General features: G+C 33.0%; 2 pseudogenes; one reads left to right on the top strand and one right to left on the bottom strand.

Moving 5' to 3' along the window:
- Positions 1–3,113: 3,113 nt before the first annotated feature.
- Positions 3,114–6,899, bottom strand: LOC112683033 (annotated as a pseudogene).
- Positions 6,900–18,156: 11,257 nt separating this feature from the next.
- On the top strand, positions 18,157–18,570 carry LOC112682982 (annotated as a pseudogene).
- Positions 18,571–25,112: the final 6,542 nt, after the last annotated feature.

Genomic DNA, 25,112 nt, shown 5'->3' with positions numbered 1-25,112 from the left:
TCCTCTTGTGAGCTACGTCACTTCCTACGCGCGTAATAACGGTAGTGAGAACGTAATACGTGTACAAATCTTGATACTGCATCACAACGATATGATTAAACGCGATAATCTATGAATTATTCAGTGATTTTGTGTTACAAATAAAACCGCGTCGTGCTTTATCGTTGTTGTCTTCAAGAACTCGTGAAACGTAGATATAACATACTGTAATGTAATTTTTAATAACGTTGGGGTTCGATTCTTCTTTCGGTTTAATGTTATATTATTAAAAATTCAATCGGTGCGTTGTACTCATATAAACGGTTAGAGGTAGGAAAAAACACTTAATTTTAAAAGCTATTAATGCTCAACGATGAAGTATCGGGAAATCGAATTCCGAGAACACCGGTGTACCTAGCTGATTATATGATGTCTGCGCGCGTTTCACGTGTACCGCGTGCGCGCATTAGTCCCATTAAATAATATGTTTTCCCATCAAGAAGCGTAACGGGTAAATCAAACTCGTAAGCAAAAACTATAGTTGTAAGGCGTACGCATTCGACGTTTGAATATATTAAACCGTAATTATTTGTATTGTGCATAATATTTATCGTTGTCATAATTATTATCATTACTTCGATCGTTGTTGTTATCATTATTATTATAACCATTACTGTTTGACATTTCCCTGCAAATAGCAAATATTAATTAATATTCCATTATTCTCCGTGTTAATTAGAATTGTTCGTGTTCAAAAACAATCTTAGAAAAATTCCGCCGCGTGAATAATTTAAAGAGATTTATTGACGTTGTCACTTACATGAGTAATCACGAATATGGTTTCTACCTCCCGGTGTAAAACAGTGTACGAGTGTACACACTGCTTTGCATGTTCCACCTCACGTGATTAATTCAATAATGCTTGCGTATAAATGCACCATTAAACGATTAATACGCTGAACGGATTTCATTGTTCGAACAAACAATGTATACGTTTTTCCAATAAATCGATTCCGAAACGTTGGCTAAGCCCTGTTAACGTAATTAAAGGACCGAATACAGTTCATTAAAAGTGTGATCCGGACCCACATCGTGCGATCGAAAATCGTTCGACCGTACCGCGTGAGTGACGAGTATCGTATACGTTTAGCGGCAAATTTGATTTGTTCTCCAACATCGTATTTTAAACATAGCTTTTAATCGGTCAATGGAAAACATGGGTAATGTTAAAAGATTAATTTCCGAACAATCGCGCCACTCAGAAGAAAATACTCTTTGCGCTCGGTATACAGAAACTAACATTTAGACATTGGAAACACGTCTCTCGGTGCATTTTCAATCGAACTCGATCGCCTACGAGTGTTTCGATTTGAACAGTTTGGATTTCAGAAGTCGAAAACATCGCAAGCGCAACGAAAAACGCGGTACACTGCCGTTCATCGTCGTAATATTAAGCCGTCGCGCCCGCTATTGCGCAGAAATATTTTCCTTTTCGGTTGTAATTTTGCGTTTAAATTGTTATCACAAAGTGTTCGTGCGTTTGTACGTACGGTAAATCGTGACGCGGGCACGTGATCGTAAAAAAACGGTTCTCGCGGTACGACTCGCTAAAGGGGGAGCGGCCAGCGTAACCGTATTGAAAACAAAACGGAATCGACGTTAATCTTTTTATACATACATTTTTGTTTTTTTTTTAACCCGTAAAACACGCTTGCGAACCACTCGTCCGGTGATGGACGATCGATAGTAATTATGTGATGTGTGCGCACGTACCGTACACGGACAAAAAAATTACACCAGGTCAGCCGGCGGCGATTTGTGTGCGCTCCCGTGCACAGGACACCGTAGCAGCATCACTCCTGCAGAGGGTATCGGTGGGCGGAGGAGATGGTCGGCGATGGTGCGCAATGCTGTATATAATATTATAATACTTCGCATGCGAACCCATCGTGAGATTATAATATAGATGTTGTAACAACATTAAAATATGCGCGACTCCACCGGCGTCTAGTCGAATTGTTTTCCTTTTTTTTTTTTCTACATGTTCAACATCATCCGTCCACGTTGTTTAATAATTTAAAACGCTTTTAACCCCTAGCGGACTCGTAAAACCCAAGTAGATAAAAACCCACGCTAACACGAGCGTGCGCGTCTGCGCCCGCGCCAATACAATATATTATATTCCGTTCGTATACGCGTGTACGTTACATATATGAAATGTACAGTTGTACACCTCCGCCGTGTACGGATACGCGTATGCATTATTATTATTATTATTATTATTGTTGTTGTTTTCCATTCAGTTTTCCCCCGTCTACAATTTTCACATTTTATTATCCGCACACACGTTTATATTATATTTATGCGTGCACGCGGATACGTATGCGGGACGACTGCCGAATCGAGGATCGTAAAAACATTATGTTTCTCGTGTCGTTTTTTTCTTCTGACGCGTCCGCGCTCCGATGCAAAGTTGATGATGATGTTGGCGACCACGACGACCGGGGAAGCAGCAGGTTAGGAAACGAAAATGAAGGAAGCGATACAGATGGTTCGGTGAAAATAAAGTAATAAGCTCCACGTATTTGGCATGAAAACGTGTGTGTACGTTGTGGAGAACGTTGTTAATTTCGTTAAAAGAAACAAACGTTTATTTATTTTTTTTTTTTTGTTTCGAAACCCACGCCCACCGGCGAAGTTTTCTTTAAATTATACGTTGCGTTGAACTACGTACGAGACGATTAGAAATTGCCCCCTTCCTTCGGAGAACGGAAGACGAATAAGACCGAGGTCGTTTGCGATGATCGTAGACGGTAAACAAAAAGACGGGATAGGGGGGATGCTGAAAATAAATAAATGAAAATAAAAATGAGGCAATTTACTCAGCATATGCAAAAAGTGTACGTAGGTGTTTGGCTTGAACACAAAAACTATACAGTGTTTAAACGCACAAAGAGAGGAAAATAGATAGAGTGAGAGAGACGCGTGCAGAAAAAAGAAAAGTAATCCTTTTCGTACAACGAAAATGTCGTAAGATTCCAATTAATTCAGAACTGAAAAAAGGGAAAAAACTTAGTAAATGTAAACAATTGAAACGAATTTGTATGTATTTGTTTTTTAATCGATATGTTCGTCTTATTACAAGAGTATTGAGGGAGAGAATAAAAATATTAAGAAATGTTTTAATTTGAAAAATAAATTCCGCTTCCTTGTGGGATTTGCATTAGTCTTATTTGGAATCCTCAGCGAACATATCCTCGAACGGCACGGTGGACAGTGCCTGATTGACCACGTTCAGGACAACACTTTCGCAAAACTCTTCGATGACCGGCGTGAGGATGTTAAGTACTTCGCGCCTGTAATCCTCATAGAACGCGATCGCTGCGTTAGCTGCAAATTAAAAATATTTATATATATAATTGCGTATTACCGTTTTATTTTTATTTCCCGTGTTGGTGGTGTTGCATAATATTATATACGCATGTGAAAACGTTGAAAATGGTCTAGAAATAAACGATCAATAAGAAATTGACGAAAAAAGTCCAGAGACATAGTGTTTATTTTATATTTTTCCTCGTATGCATACGATAGCCGCCGTTGTTGTTACGAAATAAAAATGCCGATGAAAAGTATATACATTATAATATTTGGATGTAAAGAGACATGTTGAGCACGCGTAGGTATACTTTAAATATTGATTGTCTTGTACCGATGTGAAGAAAAGTTAAATACTTTACAATATCGTGATGTACTCACTTATATTTACATTCTCCGGGTTGCCACTAGTGTCCACCACATGGCCTCTGGCGTCGCCGATGAACCCTTTTATCTTCAACTGGATAATTTTCAGATAGCTGTGACCTAAGTCGTTTTTAGGACTTAGCTCAGCCTTGCCGGCCAAGTCCACTCTCACGTTGCCTGTGAAACACACCGGCGAGTCAATATGATATTTTACGAATAAACGACGTTTCCGTATACAATTATACAACGGACCCCAGATAATTCATCCCTTGGGTATATCCGGGCAAGGATCCAGGAGGAAATGTTACGCATTGCATCTTAAATATTTTTGTTTTCGAACAATTTAAAGTCTACGTATACATTTTTCACGCGGTTGATTTATTTTTTTTTTGATTTTATTGTATTTGCACCCCATACTCGATATTGTAGTATTATTATCGTATCGTTTGGATGCGCGGGTCGTTCGATGGTGGTGCATTCGAATCCGTTTCCGTGACCGACGGGCACTCCTGAACTCAATGTAGGAAACCGAAATGGGCATGGATAAATCGATCGGCCGAATGGAACGAAATAAAAACAAATGTTAACATTTAATACGTACTGAGCGTCCCGTTAAATTGTCCTTGCCCTATCATAGGCACCATTTTCATGAACAATGCGTCTATGACGTATAATGTGGTCACGTTCAAATCGGCAAACGCCAGGCTCACGGATCCCACCAAATCCGTAAGGTCCACACTGAAAAACGAATTTAGATGTCTCGGCGGTAAGCTGCGGGTTATTTACTTTTTCCAATTGGAAAACATACAGTTTTGAAATATTGTTATCCGAGTACCAAGAATTTTTCGTTTTATTTATTCGTATTTTTATTATTTTATATTTATCAATAAATACGTTTACAGACATGCCTTTGCACCGAAAAAGATGGATTATCATTGAAATACGGTTTTCATATACAAGCATATATATATTTATATACAATAATACATATTATTTATCAAGAAAATTTTATAAACATGTATTCATAAATGATACGATACGATCGTAATTGAATGAACCGCTCCAAAAATAATGCAAAAAGAGTACACGAGTATGTACAACGTCAAAGTGCATGCCATTTAATACCTAAAACAATTTAAATTCAAGACGTATTAACAATAAATAAAGTAATGTTTGAAGTAATTCGATATTCTTGATAGTTTACTGAATTATTGAAATTTTCTACTTGCTCAAATGTCGGTGATCAAATCAATAAACCTCGAAGGAAAAAATAAATATCGATGAAAATATTAAAATAATGTTTGAGCCAATACAAATAATATAAATCCAGAACTAAACATAAAACTTTAAAAATATATTATAATACATTTTGCAAATGTATTTTTATTTATAAGATTTTTTTCTTATTTATAACGACAAAAATAAGTGTCTTTGCCGTTAGCGTTATATCATTGTAATAGATAACAATAGAAAGTGACTCATGTCACTTGTAATGTGTACATATTATCATATCCGACTTACTTTAGTTTGGACACCTTTACATTGGTCGTGCCTGTAATTTTCAATTGTTTCATTGTTGTTTGGAGGTCCAGAGCATCCGACGTTTTGTTCAAAGTAACTTCCGGTACCAAGAAGGGCTCTAAAGGGGGTATTTTGAGTTTGGGAATGCCTGGAAAAAAAAAATCAAAACGATGAAATCATTATTCAAGATCATGAAATATTGATGCAATATTATTAGTATACTTAAATAATTCGCTCGTTTTCTAAATATTTATATATTTTTTAAACAAAAACCACTCGGTAACTCCGGTTTGCGTGCGTGAGCACCGAGTCCTAAATAATTTCGTATGACTCCCTCAACATGGTATTTTATACTTACATTTATAAGCGTATAAAAAGTGTACAGATGCTCCACCGTGTATCGATAAAAAATAAACGAGTAATTCGAAAACGAAATAAGACAGACGAGGTAAAAGAACTAATATAACAACGGTTGTGTTGTTTTATGCACTAAGTCTCGTTCGGTATAATAGTATATGATGTTCGTTTTTAAGTATATACGCGCCCGTTATCACCTTTTGTTACAACGAATGACGTAATATCTTACCTTCGGCCATCTTGGGTCTGAGGGCTTCTAAAGTGTTCGCAATGCATTGGTTTAAGTCTTTTGAATCCTTCTTACAAGATGTTATATTATAACTAGCTGTGGAAAAAAAAATAATAATTGAAATCCTCTGTATTAGTTAATTCGGTCTTGGTGTATAGTTCACGCGACAAATATATTACATTAAAATAATTCAATCAAGCGCGCTGCCCCCTAGACGTACAAATATGAACATAAAAGTATCAAAAACAAAAATAAATATTCAAAATTCAAAAAATCTCGCGTTAAAAGAAACTTGTCAAAAAACAAATGTACCGGACCCGTTTGTAAAGCGGTATAAACCGTTACGTTTGCGAGTACATTTGAAATCCGTTTGTACTAGAAAAAAAAGTTGAACAAAAATCGCTAGTCTCGGTGGTGTCGAATAAATAAAATTTGCCGTGATGAATGTATTCGTACGCGTGATGATCGATAAATTAGTCGGAACGATGAATACGAGTAGTACAGGTTCAACCTTTACCGTTCCAACTGATTTTTCGAGAGGAAACGAAAAAAAAATAAACATTTTTCCGGGCGGTTCGGTAAAGTCGCCCTATCGCCTGTATGCTGCCGTTGAGCATAAGGCAGTGACGCCGAGAATACGTGCTCCGTATGATTTGTTGGAACTGCCTAGAATATCGGAATATTTCAAGACAAATAAATGAAAAACGGTCATCAACAAAACGAAATCGATTGTTTATACATTACCGGACAAACGCTTTTTTTTATTAGAAATGGTGTGTTTATTCATTGAAAAAAAACTGGGGGTTCGAAAGGGTGATAAGCTGGAAGGAGGGCGGCGGTTCAATCTAATTATTCGAATAGCCGGTTTTGATTTCGTTTGACGGCACTGGTGTTCGACGAAACCACATAGGAAAATGGGTAAGCTCGTTCGAATCATGGTTTTAGGGGTCTGAGCGAGTTTCCAGGATGACGCGCAACACTTACGGGCTTTCTTGGGAGACCGCGTGCCAGACGACGACACGAGCAGAAACGTCAGTGGCAGGACCGTAAAACTTTTCATCTTCCTCCAGTAACCGAGCTCGGCGTGAAGTCGAAACGTGTCCAACAGGATCGTCGCTATAGAACCGTACGGGAGCCGAATCGCGTGTACGTCCTAGAACGTCCTAGCATGTCTTTTTATACGTTTTTTCCACCTTCGCCGCCGGACTATTTGTTATCAGTCCCGCGTCGATTAACGTGCAAGCGGTCGCAACGGTACAAAACGGTATTAGACAATAATCGTCCTCACGTGTCACCGCGACGATAATGGGTTCGTCAGCACCGATGTGATCGTACGACGTAATGATCGTGCAGCCTAACCCGATACATCGGTGGATCCTTTCGTGAAACGTCGTCATCAGCACATTATTACAATTGTATTTTCACGACTGGGAAAATCAATGCCCGAAAGCGTACCGAGGATACCTTTACATTTGCTCATGTATACCCCAGGTGGTTCTAAGGAGAGCACCGATATTTTTTTATTTTTTCGAATAACAATATCGTTTTATAAAATTTATTAAAAAAAAAAAAGTTAGTTAGTCTGACACGAGTACGTACTTGACGGTTTGCAGTATTTATGACATGAAAATCTTTCAAACGTGTAAAACTCTTAACATTAATTTCGAATTTGAATTTTTAAATCCGAAAACTTGAAAAATGTCCCAAAGGACCTAAAAATCTTGATAACCGAAGGAAATTACTTTGCCATCAAACCCTTTTCGAAAACTTATGAAAATAGTAGAAACGAATTCGTGTCAATACGAGCATCGCACAGTAATCTGAAATAAATCAAACGAAATCAATCTAAATTGCAGCCCTTATACTTGTATCATCAATAAATCAAACGAACACACGTATTTTTTCGAAAGTACCGCATCTATACAATAATAATAAAAATATTTTGTATACGGTTAAACAATTGGTTTGCATAATTAATGTGTTCCAAATATATTAATTTTTATTTCATTTTTTTTTTTTTAATACACTGTTTGTGCCCGGAAATATCGATGCAGTACTGACACATTATGTATTATTATAATGACCACTTTTACTATTATTACTATTGTCTGGAGATCGTGTATTATCGGCTGCAACAATGTACAGTAAGCCGAGCCCGTATAGGTGAGATTAACGGTTATTCGATGTTACTACAGCCGTTGAATTAAGGACGCGCCCAGTGTATGTATGTTCTTTTACACGAACATAATGCTATTAAAAAACCATACGGTTGAAACGTTATTGCAATATTGTTATTCGTACACACATATAATACATATATTATACGTTTTCCCTTTTAGAAAAAATACTTGAAAACATGTGTAATATATATATATATGTGTGTACGTACACTAAAACGCGTTTTTATGTCCGTATACTAAAATATGTACTCGTATGTTATGTCATTATACTTACGGTTCATACATGCATTTTACATACTTAATCCCCCTATTTCAAATTTGAACTATTTTCATAACAGTTTGTCATACAACGAATAATCTAACAATTGCATACTTATATTGGAATTTATTATAATATATGTAATATTATATTCGTCTCTGTTAAAAATTTGCCGACACTCGGTATGGTCGGATTAATAATAAAAAAAAAAATGTTCGACCGTCGATACATGACTTCATGTTTAATCACGGTGTAAGTACTAAAATAAATTGCCTTTATGTTTTTCAACATACCATATCAAAAATCAGTTTTATAAAATAAAAATTAGTACATCATACTAATCGTAAGATAAATAGTAAATTGTGCAATACTTTGAACCCTCTGTTATAGAACACCAATTAAAAGTGGACGTATTATTAATAGCAAACACTTTTAAAATGTCCAACAAAATGCAGATGTTATATTATATAGATATAATACAAGATTTTTTTCTCCAACCGTTGACACGTCATGACATTTATTCTGAGTTCTCGATATATTTTAAATAAACAGTTAAGGGAAGAGAAAGGTCTCCCAGGATATATAATATATTATTTAGTATTTCCACAGCGTTTATATTTTAATATATAAATAAATAAACAAATTTTTTATGGATAGAAATAAATAAATAAAAGCTTAGTTAGGGGTATTTATAAAATATATTAAAATAATAATATAATTGTGATTTACTCTATATGCATTAGAATTTGTTTTAATAAAATAATTTTTAACTATGTTGGTTCTGTGTAATTCTGAACGTTCACGCATATTAAAATTTTCCACCGCTTTTTTCAATTATTAAAGCCTTCAGAGATAAATACAGAAGCATTATTATTGCTCATACTACTCATAGATTTACATAATTTGCAAAGAGCTTTATCATTAATTTGATTACGTTCTATCCAGTCATATTTGTTTAACTAAGATGTTAAAAATGTTCTTTATTTTGTTTTGAAGTAGCTAATGAAGATGAAATATTTTCAGAATTAATTTGATTATCATAATATAATTTAACGCTTGAAATTGAACTATTATCAGAGTTAATTTGGTTGTTAATTAAGTTTGAATCAAGTTCAATATTTTGTTTGTATATATTTCCACATAGACATTATTATTATTTGTTGATGAATTACTTTTATTATTATTTATTTTGCCCTACAAATGTTTAAAAAAATTTTAATTAAAATATTAAAATTTATTTTCAAATCTGATAATCACTATAATTATTTTCATTAAAAACTAGATACATGCATAAAAATGTGGAAAAACGGCGTAAGCGCTAAATTGAATTTGTTCCAATATAATTTATACATATATAATAAACTTACGTTAATATTATAATCTTCGAATAATGCACTTCGTATGAACGGTAATAATTAACAATAATAAAATAATCGAATAGGTATTATCCTGTAAAATAATCAATACGAATAGGAATGACTATGGGTCACAAGTTAAAAATAGAAATACGAGTGTACGCCCTTATAAACGTCACGATTGCAGATAACTCATAATAAATAAGTAAAAATGGATAAACGGCCGCCACTTGTCGGGCAAACTAATTTATACATCAGTTGCTAGGCTGCTCACTAGTAAGCGATTTATAGTGTTATAACCAATGATCATATTTAGGTAATATATAATAGGTAATACAAGTACACAATCGTCGATGTTCTAATGAATATTTTCATGTCATAATCTGGTATTTTAACCGAATATTTATCGTTTTACACAACGGGGGTGAAATAATACTTTTGCGCCTGTTAAATCAATGCACATAGGCGACCGTCTCCTTTGTCCCCATTGAGTCGGCACCTATGATAGCCGCTACAACCCCAGACTAAATTATATGAACGCAACGAATAAAGCAGTAAACAACTGATTTACAACTTTTTGTTCAATTATACATTATTGAAAATAATGTTTTGATTCCTCAATTTAAAAATCACATCGATAATATTATGCAAAAACCATGTGAACTACGCTAAAGTTACGTAATAAGGACGTGTTATGGCAGGCGCGTATTAAGACTTACATGTGGGGGGGGGGGGGGATTAAAATTTATGCTATAATTCAAGCTCAAAATTTACAAGTAAAATTTTTGGTAATATTTAAATCAGGTGAATCCTTAATATTTGTGGTTTTTCTTTTTTAATCTAATGCCGGACCCACTTAGAACCGACTTTTATGTCGTTCCTTTTTAACACCTGTCTGTGTTTTGAAAGTTACGCTTGTGTTTTATTTCATTTTTCACTAAGTATGTAGGTACCCGACAAAAAGCCCAATTCAGTATTCATAGTCATGCATAATTTGATTTCGTTATAAAATGATCCACATTAAAAAAATGTAAAATGTGTATCTCGCATATAATCAATTCCTTAAATACAGATTCGGGGGGATCGCCCCTTCGCCCCCTCCCATGAAATACGCCCCTGTGTTACGGAGGTGACAGTTATAGTTGGTCATAACATTTTTAGCCCCTACTTCGTTTTAAATATTTAATTTTTTTATGTGTTGCTATGGCTATCGTTTTACTTCTATTAAAAACGAATAATGTACATTACATATAAATATAGGTTAGTATAAATAAAATAATTACAAAATACAGGGTAAAACCAATAAATTAGTACGTATTTTCCCCTTAATGTTAAAATTCTAAAATACAAAAAATATTAATATATTATTTAATTTCTAATGAGCTTTATCCTGACAACATTAAAGAGCTCTTACAGTAAATCCATTCAATGGCTTTTTTCTATATCTTTTTTTTTTACCTTTTTCAGTTTGTTTTAAAGAAAGTGTGAAGAAATTAAATTATTGTGGACCCCCATTTACACTATTCAGTTTTTCGAAAGTCTACTTTTGGACTATTCGATTACTACAGCTTGCAAAGGCTATAATGTACTTTATAAAAGCTCTTTTATGCATTATCTCTATAGATTCTTTTGTAACTAACATACTAAAAAAACATCAATATCATTAAAAATATTATTTCCCGAGAACAGATAAGAAAATTAAATATGGAAAAAAAAAATATGAAATCACTGCATTCGATAACAATAATCCTCATTACGTTATATACAGGTAAATGATTTTAAAGAGTACGAAATGTCTTTAATATAACTTATAACTTACCATTGTTGTACTCCATAGGTATTATGTTTACATTGACGAATTTACACTGAAATAAAACGACTGGAGTGTTTACATTTTTTTTACCGTTTTTCTAGTTTCGTTTAAAATTCATTCGTTTTTTAACACCGATATTGTGTTCAGAAATTTAGACTTATTGCGCTCATCAACCGCCACGGTAACTGTCAACCGTACTCTGGCGAAATGCCATTTTCAGAGTGCTTGCACAACAGTAATTGCTGTTGGATCTCACTGAATTGTCACCATACACAACACTAACATAATAGATGTATCGAGTTTATGTTTAATTCACGTAATATCCGTCAAACCCGTGGGTACGAGATACGTATAATATATGCGTGTATGTGTGTGTGTATTATATTATATTATGCATATTGCGCAGTAGACGTGTGATTGCCCGAAACGCGTGTTAATCGCAACGCGTATTGTTCGCGACGTACAAGTACCTCTGTCCGAGGGTTGTTTTTTCGACACTCATTGCATCAACGGACGTATCGACTGCACATTTCAAACGTTTGCACCCATTCGACAGAAACTAGTTGCCTGCAGGTGGTCAATGCCGAAACACTGCGCGTGATACCTATAATCAACACTTAAACAATATACATTTGATTCGATCTCGACATTTGTTGCTGTTAATTCTCCAGCTGGATGACTACACGACGTGATGCGGACGAGCATATTTTCAATCGCGTTCGCGACCCCGCGTAATATTCATAATAATAATAATAATAATAATAATATCATACAATCTTGTACACTGACGATGAGACTTCGACAAAGTAAAAATATACCATCGTTCGGAATGCTTTTGATCCAAACGAATATTTTCGATAGCGCGCGCCGTCGTCGTGTCGGAATTCCTCGCTACTACAACTTCAGAGGTAAGACAGTTTCGCGGGTAAAGGTGTGTGTGTGTGTGTGTGTGTGTGTGTGTGTATGTGTGTGTGAAGGAGTGATAGAGGCAGGGATGTACCACCGTTATAAATATTCTTGGACTCGGTATAGACGGTATTATATGTTTACAATGATAACCCGGTAAAACGACTTTTCGGTTCTGAGGGAAAAAAATAAAATAAAAAATAAATAATGATACCACATAGCTACGAGTATTATATTATTACTTTTTCGTTCACTGTGTCTTTTGCAACCTTAAAACTTTTCGAATACTTTTCGATTTTTACATTGGCAGTTTTTATTTTTATTTTTTTCCACGAGCGTAGTATACTCTGTTAAAGAAAACAAAAAACAAAAAAACCGCAAGAAACATGATATTACTGAAATTGAACGTGGTTAAGTAGTTATGTGGGAATTCAGTTCACATTTTGGTGATTGAAACTGTCCAAATGAATTTACAATAAAGTTATACTGTGTACTATACATTAAACTTCCATTTTTAAAATATTTAAGGATACGGTTTTTACGGCCCATTCGTCGCATTGGTATACAATATTCAAACCAACACAATCGACCTAAATATTATTATTCCAAGTTTATTATACAAGTACTACTTGAATATAAAAGAAAAACGATTTTTTAAATACCAAGTTCTCAATAATAAGTATAATAAAACTATTACGTTTATAAAAAATAATAAATAAAAATATATATTATTTTTTAATTGCTTAATATAATTCTGCAATACAATATATAAATCTATAATAGAACTGAAACACTTAATAATCACCTGATTAGTTCATTAAAATATTAAATTATCGGGAATTTATCTTTAGAATTTTGATTTAAACAATCAATATAATACTTTATTTTTAAATAATCATTCATGTGAGGACCTAAAGGAATAAATGTAATAATTTTACCACTTTATATATTTTTTAAGTGTATACAAATTTAATAAAAATTGTAATTCAGAATTTTCGAAAGCTTTAACATCGTGTTATAATTTATTGTAAGAATCGTGAAAATCATGCGTAGATTTCCTCATATATACTTAGTCAACTATTTTTTTCCACTAGAGTAATGTACAGTGCGGTATTTAACTTACAATAGGTAATTTTTGGCCGAATCATCTCAAGAGCTTGGTCGTGATATAACTAACTTTAATTTTTAAAAATATTGTTATCCAGTTTAAACATATTAGTATGGTGTTTTGGTGTATTCGATTTTCCAATAATATTATATGAAGACTATTTGTGCGTTTTCAGTCCAATTTGAGTCACGAAAAACAATGGTCATCAAAATTGATCGTTAGTACAGAAAAGTTTATGACAACTACTAAGGAATTTTTTTTTAGTAATTTTAAGCATTTTTTAATCTTTAAAACTCGTGTTGAATGCAATCGTTATCTTTAAAATACATAAACATTAATAATTTTTATTTAGTAGAAGAACGTCTTATGAAAATAAAACATTAAAATGTGTTTGTTAAAATACGTTCACCTCATAATATTATCTACATATTATGTAGATAATTATAATAGTTCGTTTAAAAACTATGCGAAGGACGATGCGTTATAATGTATAATTAATAATTAAATTATAATGTACGACACGCTTAATTAAAAAACAATTAAATATTTACTGAAATCAATCCAGAGAAAATTATGTATCTCGCATTATTATAATTATCCAAACGTTTTTGTATGTAATAAATACTAATAGCTGTATCCACAAGTAAATGCATACTTGGACTTGGAATAAATATTATTAAACGTTTAAAATAAATTTGGGGAATCTACATTTATTATTTACCGTCGACGAAGGACAATAATAGCATGAAGCGACAATGGTAAATTTAAATAATACGTTTAAATATAGCTTATTAATTACTTATTATACAGTTCATTTTGTTGAAATATTCAAAGGGAATAATACGTATATATAAATAACTTTCTCTTATTTTCGTTTCGATGTTATTCAAATGAAATTATGCATTAATTTCTTATGAATACAATAACAAGTTAATGTCGATGAATATATTCATTAAATCAATCAAAATAATAATTTCGCATTTTTCGTGGGTATAGCGATTTTTAAAAGAACACGACCTTTAAACATTCAAGTAGCACACGATTATAAAGATGTATTTAAGATATAAGTCAACATTAAATGTCTAAACTTATGAACTTTTCGAAAAAATTATTTCAAACAAAAAAGTTACAACAGTTAGCGAGCAGTATCAGCTATTATAAGAAAACGTAATATAGTATTTTACTAAAAATATAATATGGAATTATATCGAAAGATCACGTTCCTCTTCAAATTTGATACTACAATATAATATAGCTATGTCGTAGTCGACGGACTCTCCATTGTTTCGGAAAAAAACCGTCCATTATATACTATAAGTATGTTACATTTCCACAACCGTAGCAGCGGCATTACGTTTTTTCAGTACTTCTGTATCAGTACAGGATAACGCAATCCGGTATGCATAAAAACGTTTGATGTTCATAGTCGAAATACTACCGAAGATCTACATTGTCTGTGATGAAGCGTTTTTATTTTGTCGCTTACAAAAATGGATCCAAAACTATTTATATGTTAAAATTTGTAAAGTTTTATGTTTTTTGTTTGGCTATAAAAAATTATTGCAGCAATAAGCGCTCCATCATGAATAATGTTCTCCTATTAAATCGTGAAATACAAAAATAAAAGAGCCTCTACTATGAATTTACATTGAATGATTTTGTTATATATTTATAGATCATGCACTCGTAACACTCAGGGCACACTTTTGTGTGTCGTACGTCGTAAGTTCTGAAACGGATGTCCGCCACGACCGTCATCCGCTGTTTAAAGTATTCAGTTTAAGTTGACGCTATTAAAAAATGTTACGAACTTGTGTAAATAGTAATGAAAAACGAATCCTTGCTGTCACCGATTAACACGAACACCTGAGCGTCATAATCGCAGCTCGTTTTTTTTTTTTTTAAAATTCGTATTAATCCTCCTCAATAATAATAATATTTTTTCGGGTAACTTGATGAATTATACACGTATGGCTGTCGTGGTACCAGAACACGTGTCGAAAACATCTTGATCATCTAACGACAAATTACTTTCGCAAAATGAATACTCGCTTTTGTTTTACACCCATAAAAATAAACGCACGGAAGGAAAAATAAAACTATTTCTGCGCATGAGGTGTGTATTTGCCGAACGTGAAAATCTTCCGAAACAAAAACGGCCGTTGCGAACAAACCGAAACCGAAAAAGATATTGCTATACTTATAATAATAATATAGTTTTCGTTAAATTATCAAACCTTAGGTGGTTAGCAGAAAAAATCCGAACACGTTTCGGTTGGTAATATCTATTACACGATGAACGATAATAAAAACGGTGGAAGGATATTTTTCGACTCGGAGCTTATTGGAGTTTTCACCGAGCAAAATATACAGGCCGATGGTTTTCTGTATTTTTTTTTCTGTTTCGAAAATATCAGCCGAAGTTTATTTGCGCGGAACCCGGAACATTTAACGCCACCGAGTCCGACGGCACGCGCGTTACTCAGCGATTCTTTGATTTATTCGGATCTCGATTCGACCGAAGATTGTCTCTTCCGTAAAAAGTCCGTGTAGGCTCATCGACAAAGCCAACAATGCGTATTGTATTGGTCCGAGTTTCGCGATATTGTTATTATATAACATTATTGTAATGAACGCGTACATGGTAATGATGCAAAATATATAAAATACGTTTTGTATCGGGTTCCGCAGCATTCAATCGTCATCGGCATTGCGTTGATCCACTCAGACACTCCCACGCGTTCCGACCGTTATTCAAGCCAGTGAATCATCAGCAGATCCACTCTTAACATCTGGTCACAGTTGTTTACACGACAAATCAAGTAATATTACGTATACTTTTATACGTCTTTAGAATCCAGTACGTATATTACAAACATTTTAGGAAACCACCGATTAGGGTACCCTAGGGTACGTAGTTCTTCGATCTTTTAGCAAACTGTATTCACCTCATCGTTGATCATATTTCGTATTATTGTTTTCAATTATATCAACATTTCATTGATGGGAACTGCTTAGTGATTTTATAATAGCAGAACGTTGTTACAATATTATTATGGTACAAGTGTTCGCATCGACTGAGTACGGAGTGTCAACTTAGGGAAAAAACACATGAACGATTATAGACGTGAAGAAGGAGAAAAAATACCTGGAGTGTAATAATAAGTATTAAACTTACGCATGCAGCAAAGTAGGCCGTTTTCCTGTCGAGTTCCCCCCCCCTAACCCCTTCGTCAAGAGATTTTAAGTTTTACCTGAAAAAATTTAGTTGATTTTTATTTTTAATTTCTTATAAACTCCTGAATGACCTTACTACAATTTGGGTTTTCTTATGCGAAGAACATTGCATGATCTCTAACGGCTACGGAGGACTTATAATATTTTTTGAAAACATTATTTTTTGAGGAGCATTGTTATTTTTTTTTTTCAATTTAAATTTGTTACAAATTTACGCGGTTTAAATTGTGTTTTCGGTTGTTTTTAGATAACAATAACAACAAAATAATATGGTTTACGTGCCGTAGAAATATATAAGTATAGATATGACTATTAATATTATATAATGAAGGTGACGATAATGTCTGTTAGTAAGACAAAAAACTATGTTCAACTATAGGTATATATTGTAAATGAAATATAATAGCTCGTGGTAGACCGTCGTTATTGTTATTGTTATTGTTATTGTTATTGTTAATGCGATATCGTAATTACTAAAAAACTGTACGCTAGTGTGCATTAATGTTATTGCGTAATCAGTTAAAGTTAAATGTACAAAATGAAAGAAAAAAAAATTGTTTCCAAATCGAAAATCTCGCTTCGTCCCACTCGACCATTAGGTACCTAAGTATATTTGCTGGCGAGAAGAAATTATAATATACTTTACAGTAAAAACGAGTTACATTTACTCCATGGGTTAAGCTTTTACCTACTTTATAGAGTGTAATACAAAAGGTCTTGAAAACTTTAAAAAATATTCAAAGACAGTTGTTAGCGCAACCACGACGGGTTCCCACTATATAGAGAAGTAGTGAGAAGGGATTGGTGGCATCTAAAAAAAGAAAGTTTTTATTTCTGATACCACATTTTTTCCACACGTTAAGTAATAAAAAATATTGCTAAGAAAGCTGTTTTTTTTTATTCCTAGAAACCAAAGACGTAAAAAGAATTAAAGAAAAAATATGCATATAAGTGTATAAATGTTATTAACGTGTCGCAAAAAAAAAAGTGTTAAGTGTATTCTTATTTTGTATTATTATTATTATTATTATTAATTTATTTTTATTTTTCATTCCATACGGATATGCGTCATACAATCGCTTTGAAACAATGTTTATATTTTTTCCTAATCCGTAAAAACATTCTGTAACTCTTGGAAATATAATTACAGGGCTGTAGCTACGGGGGAAGGGGGTAGGGGTTCAAACCCCCTCCTTTAACAAGGTAGAAAAATTCTAGTTTATTCTAAAATTTAAAATGTTTATTTTTTAAACTTTTTTTTTTATATAAATGAATAAATAATTAATATTTAGTAAAGTAAATTTATATTATTATGTCCCAGGTGTATAAAAGTGCATGAAGTGCATTGCACGATGTACATAAAATTGATAATATCTACATCGTGGTGCATTGTGATAAATGATAATTGATAAGAGTCACAAATTTGGAAATAAAAACTCAAAGGGCTAACCTAGTAACAAACAATGATGAAATGCTGCCTTCTAATGCATTGGATGCCATCAAGGTTATGACCCTATCATATTCCCAAATATATTTATGTTACTAAAAATTTTGTATTGTTTTCCTGTTTCTACTTCAACGCCAGAAAGATATTTTTCTGACTTAAAAAGAATAAAGACCTACCTCAGAAACGGTATGAAGAGGTATGTATGTAATTTATTTTAATGTAATTATTTAATTGTAATCGTTTTGGCTGAATAAAAAATAAATGAATGTATAAACAATAAATTAATTCTGATTTCATTTTATTGAACTGTTTATTAAACAGGATCATCTCAATGGACTGGTGCTATTGAGTTATTACCGAAATATCGTCATTAATCCAGATGAAGTATTGAATGAAATGGCTAAGAAACCGAGAAAAATTGACTTGGTGTTATCATGAAAATATAATATTTTATTCTCACAATTTTAAACTCAATGTAATTTCCTATATTGAAATCCTCTATCAAATTCATATCTATAGAACTGGACCCTCCTTATAAAAAATTCCTACCTACAGTTCTGGATTATAATTATAATCCGAATGTTCAACAAAATGTTTTCCTCTGGTAAATTAAAAAACTTGCGGTATTGACTTTTTATGTATTTCCGATGAATCGTTAATGACGTTCATCATGAAACACTACTCCGACGGTAAATAATAATATGATATAATTGAAATCAAGCGCGCACGATGCGCGTTCGTAATTTCTGCAACTGCGGAAAGATAAAATTTCCACCACGAGCCTATCAACGTGTGAGTGGTTAGATGATGTGCGTTGACGAATCGTGCAAAAAATCTGCAGTACTTTTGCGTAAATTAAGTGATGCAAACATGCGTTCAGCTCTACGGCACGATATCGAAGCACATCACGAACGGTACACAATAAAACCTCTTTATAACCGGCTCCTTACAAGACGAATATTTCCTCTTAATAAAAAACGACCATAGTCCTAACTTTTAAAACGGAACCATTAACCGGAAATGGAAAAATTACACCTCCGAAAACGGTGATCGGGTGAAATAAAACAAGAAAAAAACACTATTTCGAAAAAAATGAAATAAAATATTTATTCAAAAGTTAAAATTATTGATAAATAATTGTATAATTTATTGTTATTCAAATACTCAACCACGGGTTAGGCTAAGTTAGAAAGTTTCAAGGTTCTTGACACTTATCCTATAATAAATTTGATTCCCTCTCAGATTTATCAAAATTTCAAGAAATCAAAATTTTACCATATATTAACGTATATAAGATCAAAATTGAATAACGAACACGGAAATGGCGATGGATACGGAACGAATACTTGTCGAAGGACCCGCAACATTTTTGGTATTATTATTATTATTATAATTATTTATAAAACGCGTGAGTTTTGAAAGATGTCAGATGAAATTGATGAAATCAATAGAAGTCAACGAGACGGCCCAGGTACAAAGGCGAAGATTTGATTGAATTTTAGGGTCGCATAAATCTTGCTTTACATAATGAGCCGCAAGCGCTTTACCACCGCACGCCCACAATTACAATATTACAAGCAATATACACTAACTAGGTACTAAATTACCGACTAAAAACTACTTACTATGTAATAGTAATTCCCAAGCACTATATTTTGTGTGCACTACTGCGGTGGCGTCGACAACGATTTTAGATATTTATAGTAAAATAACATATATATCTTTAAGTCATAACCATCCCGATGTACACCGTACATCTGCTAGTAGGCGACACCTATATGCTTACGTTTATACAAAAAAAATATAATATTATAACGTTTTTCAAAGTCTAATAAACTGGAAATTTTATTTTTGTCATTCAAATAATAATCCATTGTGACGGTGACGGCCGCCCGGTGAGGGCTGATGAAAATCGTGAGGTGGCTAAGTAAATTGGGTTCGCGATATTTTGTGTACATTTTGAATGCGGTAAATTGAGTCCCGGGAAAAAAAAAAAGATATTAGGTAAGTTGGGTCCCGGGGAAAAAAAGGTAGTAGGTAAATTGAGTCCCAACTACTAACTATACTACCTCGCCGTAGTCGTTTTACAAATTACAATTCACACTTTTTTTATCAGTTATCGATTCCATTATGATTAAATAACTTCGTAACATCGTAACTTCGATTATGTTTAATTAAGTTACGTATATAGTCATATACGTACATTAGTTTGTCGCATATCGTGTGTCAGTTATCATTTAACACCAATATTGATGATAGTTCTTATGATTACACACAGAGACGAGTGTACGAAATCGGAGCGTTTTCACTATATTTTTCGTAGTGTGCAATACGTATTGTACATCGATTTGAGTTTGTTAAATTCGTATCTTCTAAGTTTTTACCGAAAATGTAATAAAAAACACAATAATATTAAAATTTATTTCTAATAAAAATTATTAAATATTTAAAAAAAAAATGTTTACCTTGAACTTAACCTACTATCCTTTTTTTTTCCCCGGGAACCAACTTATCTACTACCTTTATTTTCCCGGGACACAACTTACCTACTGCCTTTATTTTCCCGGGACCCAATTTACCGAGAAAAGTTTATTAAGGATCCAGTTTACCAATTCCTATCGTGAGATGGTGGAATAAGTATTCTATACTTAGAAAAATGTTCTATAGTTTTCGAGGTTAAACCTCCTTCAAAGACCTTTCAACCTCCGCCTATGGTTGCATACTTAAATAATATTCGTAGCTCCGTAAGCTATTAATGCACCGATCATGTGTAATATATGCAGCATCCATTAACCGTATAGGGTCGTTAGATAAATATTGCATAACAGGTATAGCATGGTACTAACTATTACAAATATACTGTTATTGGCGTAGTATAGTGTTATTATTTGTCGAATATAAATAATCACAAATTAAATGTATCATGTATTTAATGTATGATCAAATATATTTATTGCAACACTTATCGTGAGGAAATATCCGCATCGACTCCCGTTTGTCCGTTTCAACACTCTCTTTTCATTTGAAGGTGGCCGTATCGACTCCAACCCGATGCCAGTGGTATAGACGTATCGGGTCCCAATCAACAACATTTTTCTTTCTATTTACAGGCTGAGAACTGGCTACGGTGAGAAAACAAAATTCTCGTCTGTAGTTGTTTTTAGAGAGTATGTACGCATACATTCATGAAGCTTGAAAACGGTTGTAGGTAAGTTGGGAAATTTTCTCAATTTGGCGGCACTTAAATTTTTCCGAAATCTATTCATATCATCAGTAGTCATAACATTCAACACTCTACTGCTTGCTATTTCACGCCTAATAATTTTTGTCGGGCGTTCACATAAAATATCATTTGCTTTCCGTTTTAACGAATTACTTATTTTTTGGCGTGCTAAAGTAGTATCTGCTTCATGACTATGATAAAGATTCTGTTCCATTATCACTTTATTCAAGACTTTTATAAAAGCGGTACACCAACGTTTCGTACACTTCCACCGCGCAATATCTCCTGACAAATTTTTATGGAATCCGATTTTGTGTTGGTCAATCACACAATTGTTTACCAGCTTTGCTAAGCATGTACTCCATGACAAAAAAGGAATAAAATAAACCGTAAAACGCACTACACTTCGCAATTTTTATAATAATTGTAATAATTTTATAATTTTATACAAATGACAATAATATGCTTAGACGCACTACGTTTCGCAATAAAACGAGAATTAACATTAGATAATATTTTGTTATTTCATGTAACTATATATATGTATATTATATGTATATGCGATTTACTAGCTATCGAAATATTCGTTATCGAAACCGGACGCAATACGGCCATTCAACGGACGGCAAGGATATATACATATAATATATATTTTTTATCAAATTTTTTTGAGGATAAATTCTATGGACAATTTTTGTATCATTTATTGTATACTGTGATGCCATTGTTATTATTTTCATCACATTTAATGTGATCGGGCTAATACAAGTTAAGATAGTCGCTGCTAGATTTATATTACATAATGTATCTAACACAATCAGTATTTTGTGAAGCGTAGTGAACAAATAGTATAATAATAATTTGGGAAACAGAGTATCCCAAGTCCCACCATACACATAGTTATTTACGTTTAATCATATGAAATGATATACTTTTTACATTAAATTGTATTTGTATGGTTGAAAAATGATAAGCTTACGTATTCAAATAAAAATTTATAAACCAGGTAAGAATATTATCATTGTTGATGAGTATAAATATTTTAAATGCAAATTGTTATCCATCGCAGTATTCAATATTGCCAGCTACAAATATCAAGACTTAGTGTTGCGCAACTAAAAAAACTCATCACTAAAAATTTATCTAGATAAAGATAAATTATAAAACACTTTTTATCTGAATAAAAAAAAAGATAACTTTTTTTTTATTAATATATTTACACTTTTTTTTATAAATTTATACTTAAAAAAATTAAATAAAATTAAAATTAACTTTAATCTTATAGGTACCTCCAATATAAATAATGAACAAAAAGTATTTATATTCTGTACATTTATGTATGAGATAAAAGTATTAAATGATAAGTATTTATAATATCTATTGAATTATATAAAATCTATGGAATTATATACAATCTATGGATTATATATTATCTATGGAATTATATAATTATAATTATATACAATGCAGGTCAAAGATTGCATTGATGGTATTAATTAATTCAATAACATTATAAACACAGTAAGTAAGACCGTATATCTTGTATGCACTACTCCTTACCGTTAGGTTTTGTTGTTTACATGATATTCCGATTAATATAATCAGGCATTCTTATTACTACACAATCAATCCTTGTGAGCAGTAGTTGCGACGATTTAAAACATAGCATCTCTTCGATTTCATTGTATTGTGCACGTGTAAATGACCTCAGTGTCTCAGAACCGGTCACCATCAAATCGTTTCAAATTGAAAGTCACTACCTGCGCACTAAAAATGTTTAGCTTTTATTCGACATTTTTGGTACACTTTTATTACGGCGTTTACATACCCCAGCTGTGACGAGGCGTACGCGCGTTGTGTATATCCTACTCGGGGTTAAATTACAAACTTTACTGTGTCGTAAAAACGCCGAAAATCGTATCGCTTGTACTATGTCATAATTATAATATTAATCATAATAACAAAATTAATAATAACGTTATAATATACAACGGCTAGGTGTGCACAGTACGGATATATTTGCTAACGCATTACACAACGTACGCACGCGATATTATTATTATGTTTTTGGTCGTAATATTATTACCATATAATAATAATAATATAAACGTATATTGTATGTTATTGCGCAGACAGTTTACGCCGTTATTGTGTACGCAATATACGGTATTTACTCACCGGGTATAATATACATATGTGTGTCTATACTTTAAATATCATGTTTACGACTTGTTTCACTCCAAGCCTATATTTTGCGGGATGATCGTTGCAGTCAGCCGTAAACCAACACGTTGTACGATGTATTTTATTAAAACTAATATCGACTGTTATTATCATTATTTTTAATTTTAGTATTATTATTGTTGTCGTCGTCGTTTTAGTCGCAGCAGTCACCGCAGAGAAACGAAACGTTTTACCGCCGTTGCCTTAGTGCGCGAGTTGCCCATAGTCGTTGTATGTCGTCCTGGTCGTTTACTCACACGGACCACATCGGAACCGTGCTACGACCACAAAACGGTAATCGTCTGCGGTGGAAAGCAACCACTTATGAACCACTTTTTTGCGATCGTTAAAAGTCCGAAATGACAACGATGGTAGAACTACAGCACAACTACAAATATAGCGTACATTCTATATTTCTATTTTTATTATTTTCATCTCATCATCGTCGGTTCGGACTTCTGACGATCATGAAAAAGTAGTTCTCGTACGACACCAATATTATTGAACTTTCGATAAATTGCGATACTTTTAAAGTTGACAGTTTCATAACGTCTTGGTTTGTAAGGTGGTAATTAATTAGCATATGGAAATTCAAAATTCAAAAGTTATTTTTTAAAGTCAAGAGAGTTTGATGAAAAGTTTTTCGTTAAAATTTCTCTAAAACTAAAAAATATTGGAGAAAAATAAACACTTCCTGAGATGTTTCCATTGGGTAAAAAACATGCTGTGCCAACCATTACATCTATTATTGGTCGGCTAAAATATCATGCGTTTCTCATTATTATTATTACAATAAATATATTTACTCGGTCAATTCGATTAGAGAATGATCATCTTGCGTACAAAGTCACATGGCATGTCCTACTACGTTTATACCTAACCTACCGTATACGGTGGATTGCGCGTATGAGATTTTGCTTTTCTTGTTTCATCTGCATATAGTCTGCATTGCGCTATAGATAAAATATACTAATTGATCTATAGTCGTTCTCATTATAACCGAGAGAACATTATGGTACATAATAGTAATATGCACAAAACTTAAATTCTATTTGGCCGTTCGTCGGTGTAGATAAAATTTCCCAATTTTCATGTTACACGTTCTGTTCTCGTGTTGTCTATAGTCTATCCCGGGGGTCTCCAAACTACGGCCCGCGAACAAGTTTTAAACGGCCTGCAGCACCCATAAGACGATAAATAAAATATAGATATCTAAATATATGTGTAATTTAAAAAGTCGTTATCGCGGGCACGTATCATAATTTATGACAACAGACATTGCAATTTCCTTTTATATTTTTAGTTTGAACGTCGATAATGGAGAGATTAGTCACATAGACGAGCGGTACGACGAAATCATTTCATAACGTTTGTACAGTTACATGTCTAAGTTTGCAGTGCCTTTATTATAAATATTATACTTTACACCAATTCGACATATCAGGAAGAGGATTGAAAAGGAAAATAGATTCAGAATGTCGTGTTTTCAATGAAAAGTGGTCGTTGGATTATTTCGTAATTTATTCAGTTGACA

The sequence above is a fragment of the Sipha flava genome, unplaced genomic scaffold (assembly GCF_003268045.1).
Source record: "Sipha flava isolate LNK unplaced genomic scaffold, YSA_version1 217_pilon_pilon, whole genome shotgun sequence".
In the NCBI taxonomy this organism is placed as follows: Eukaryota; Metazoa; Arthropoda; class Insecta; order Hemiptera; family Aphididae; genus Sipha; species Sipha flava.
This window is presented reverse-complemented; position numbering and strand designations above follow the sequence as displayed.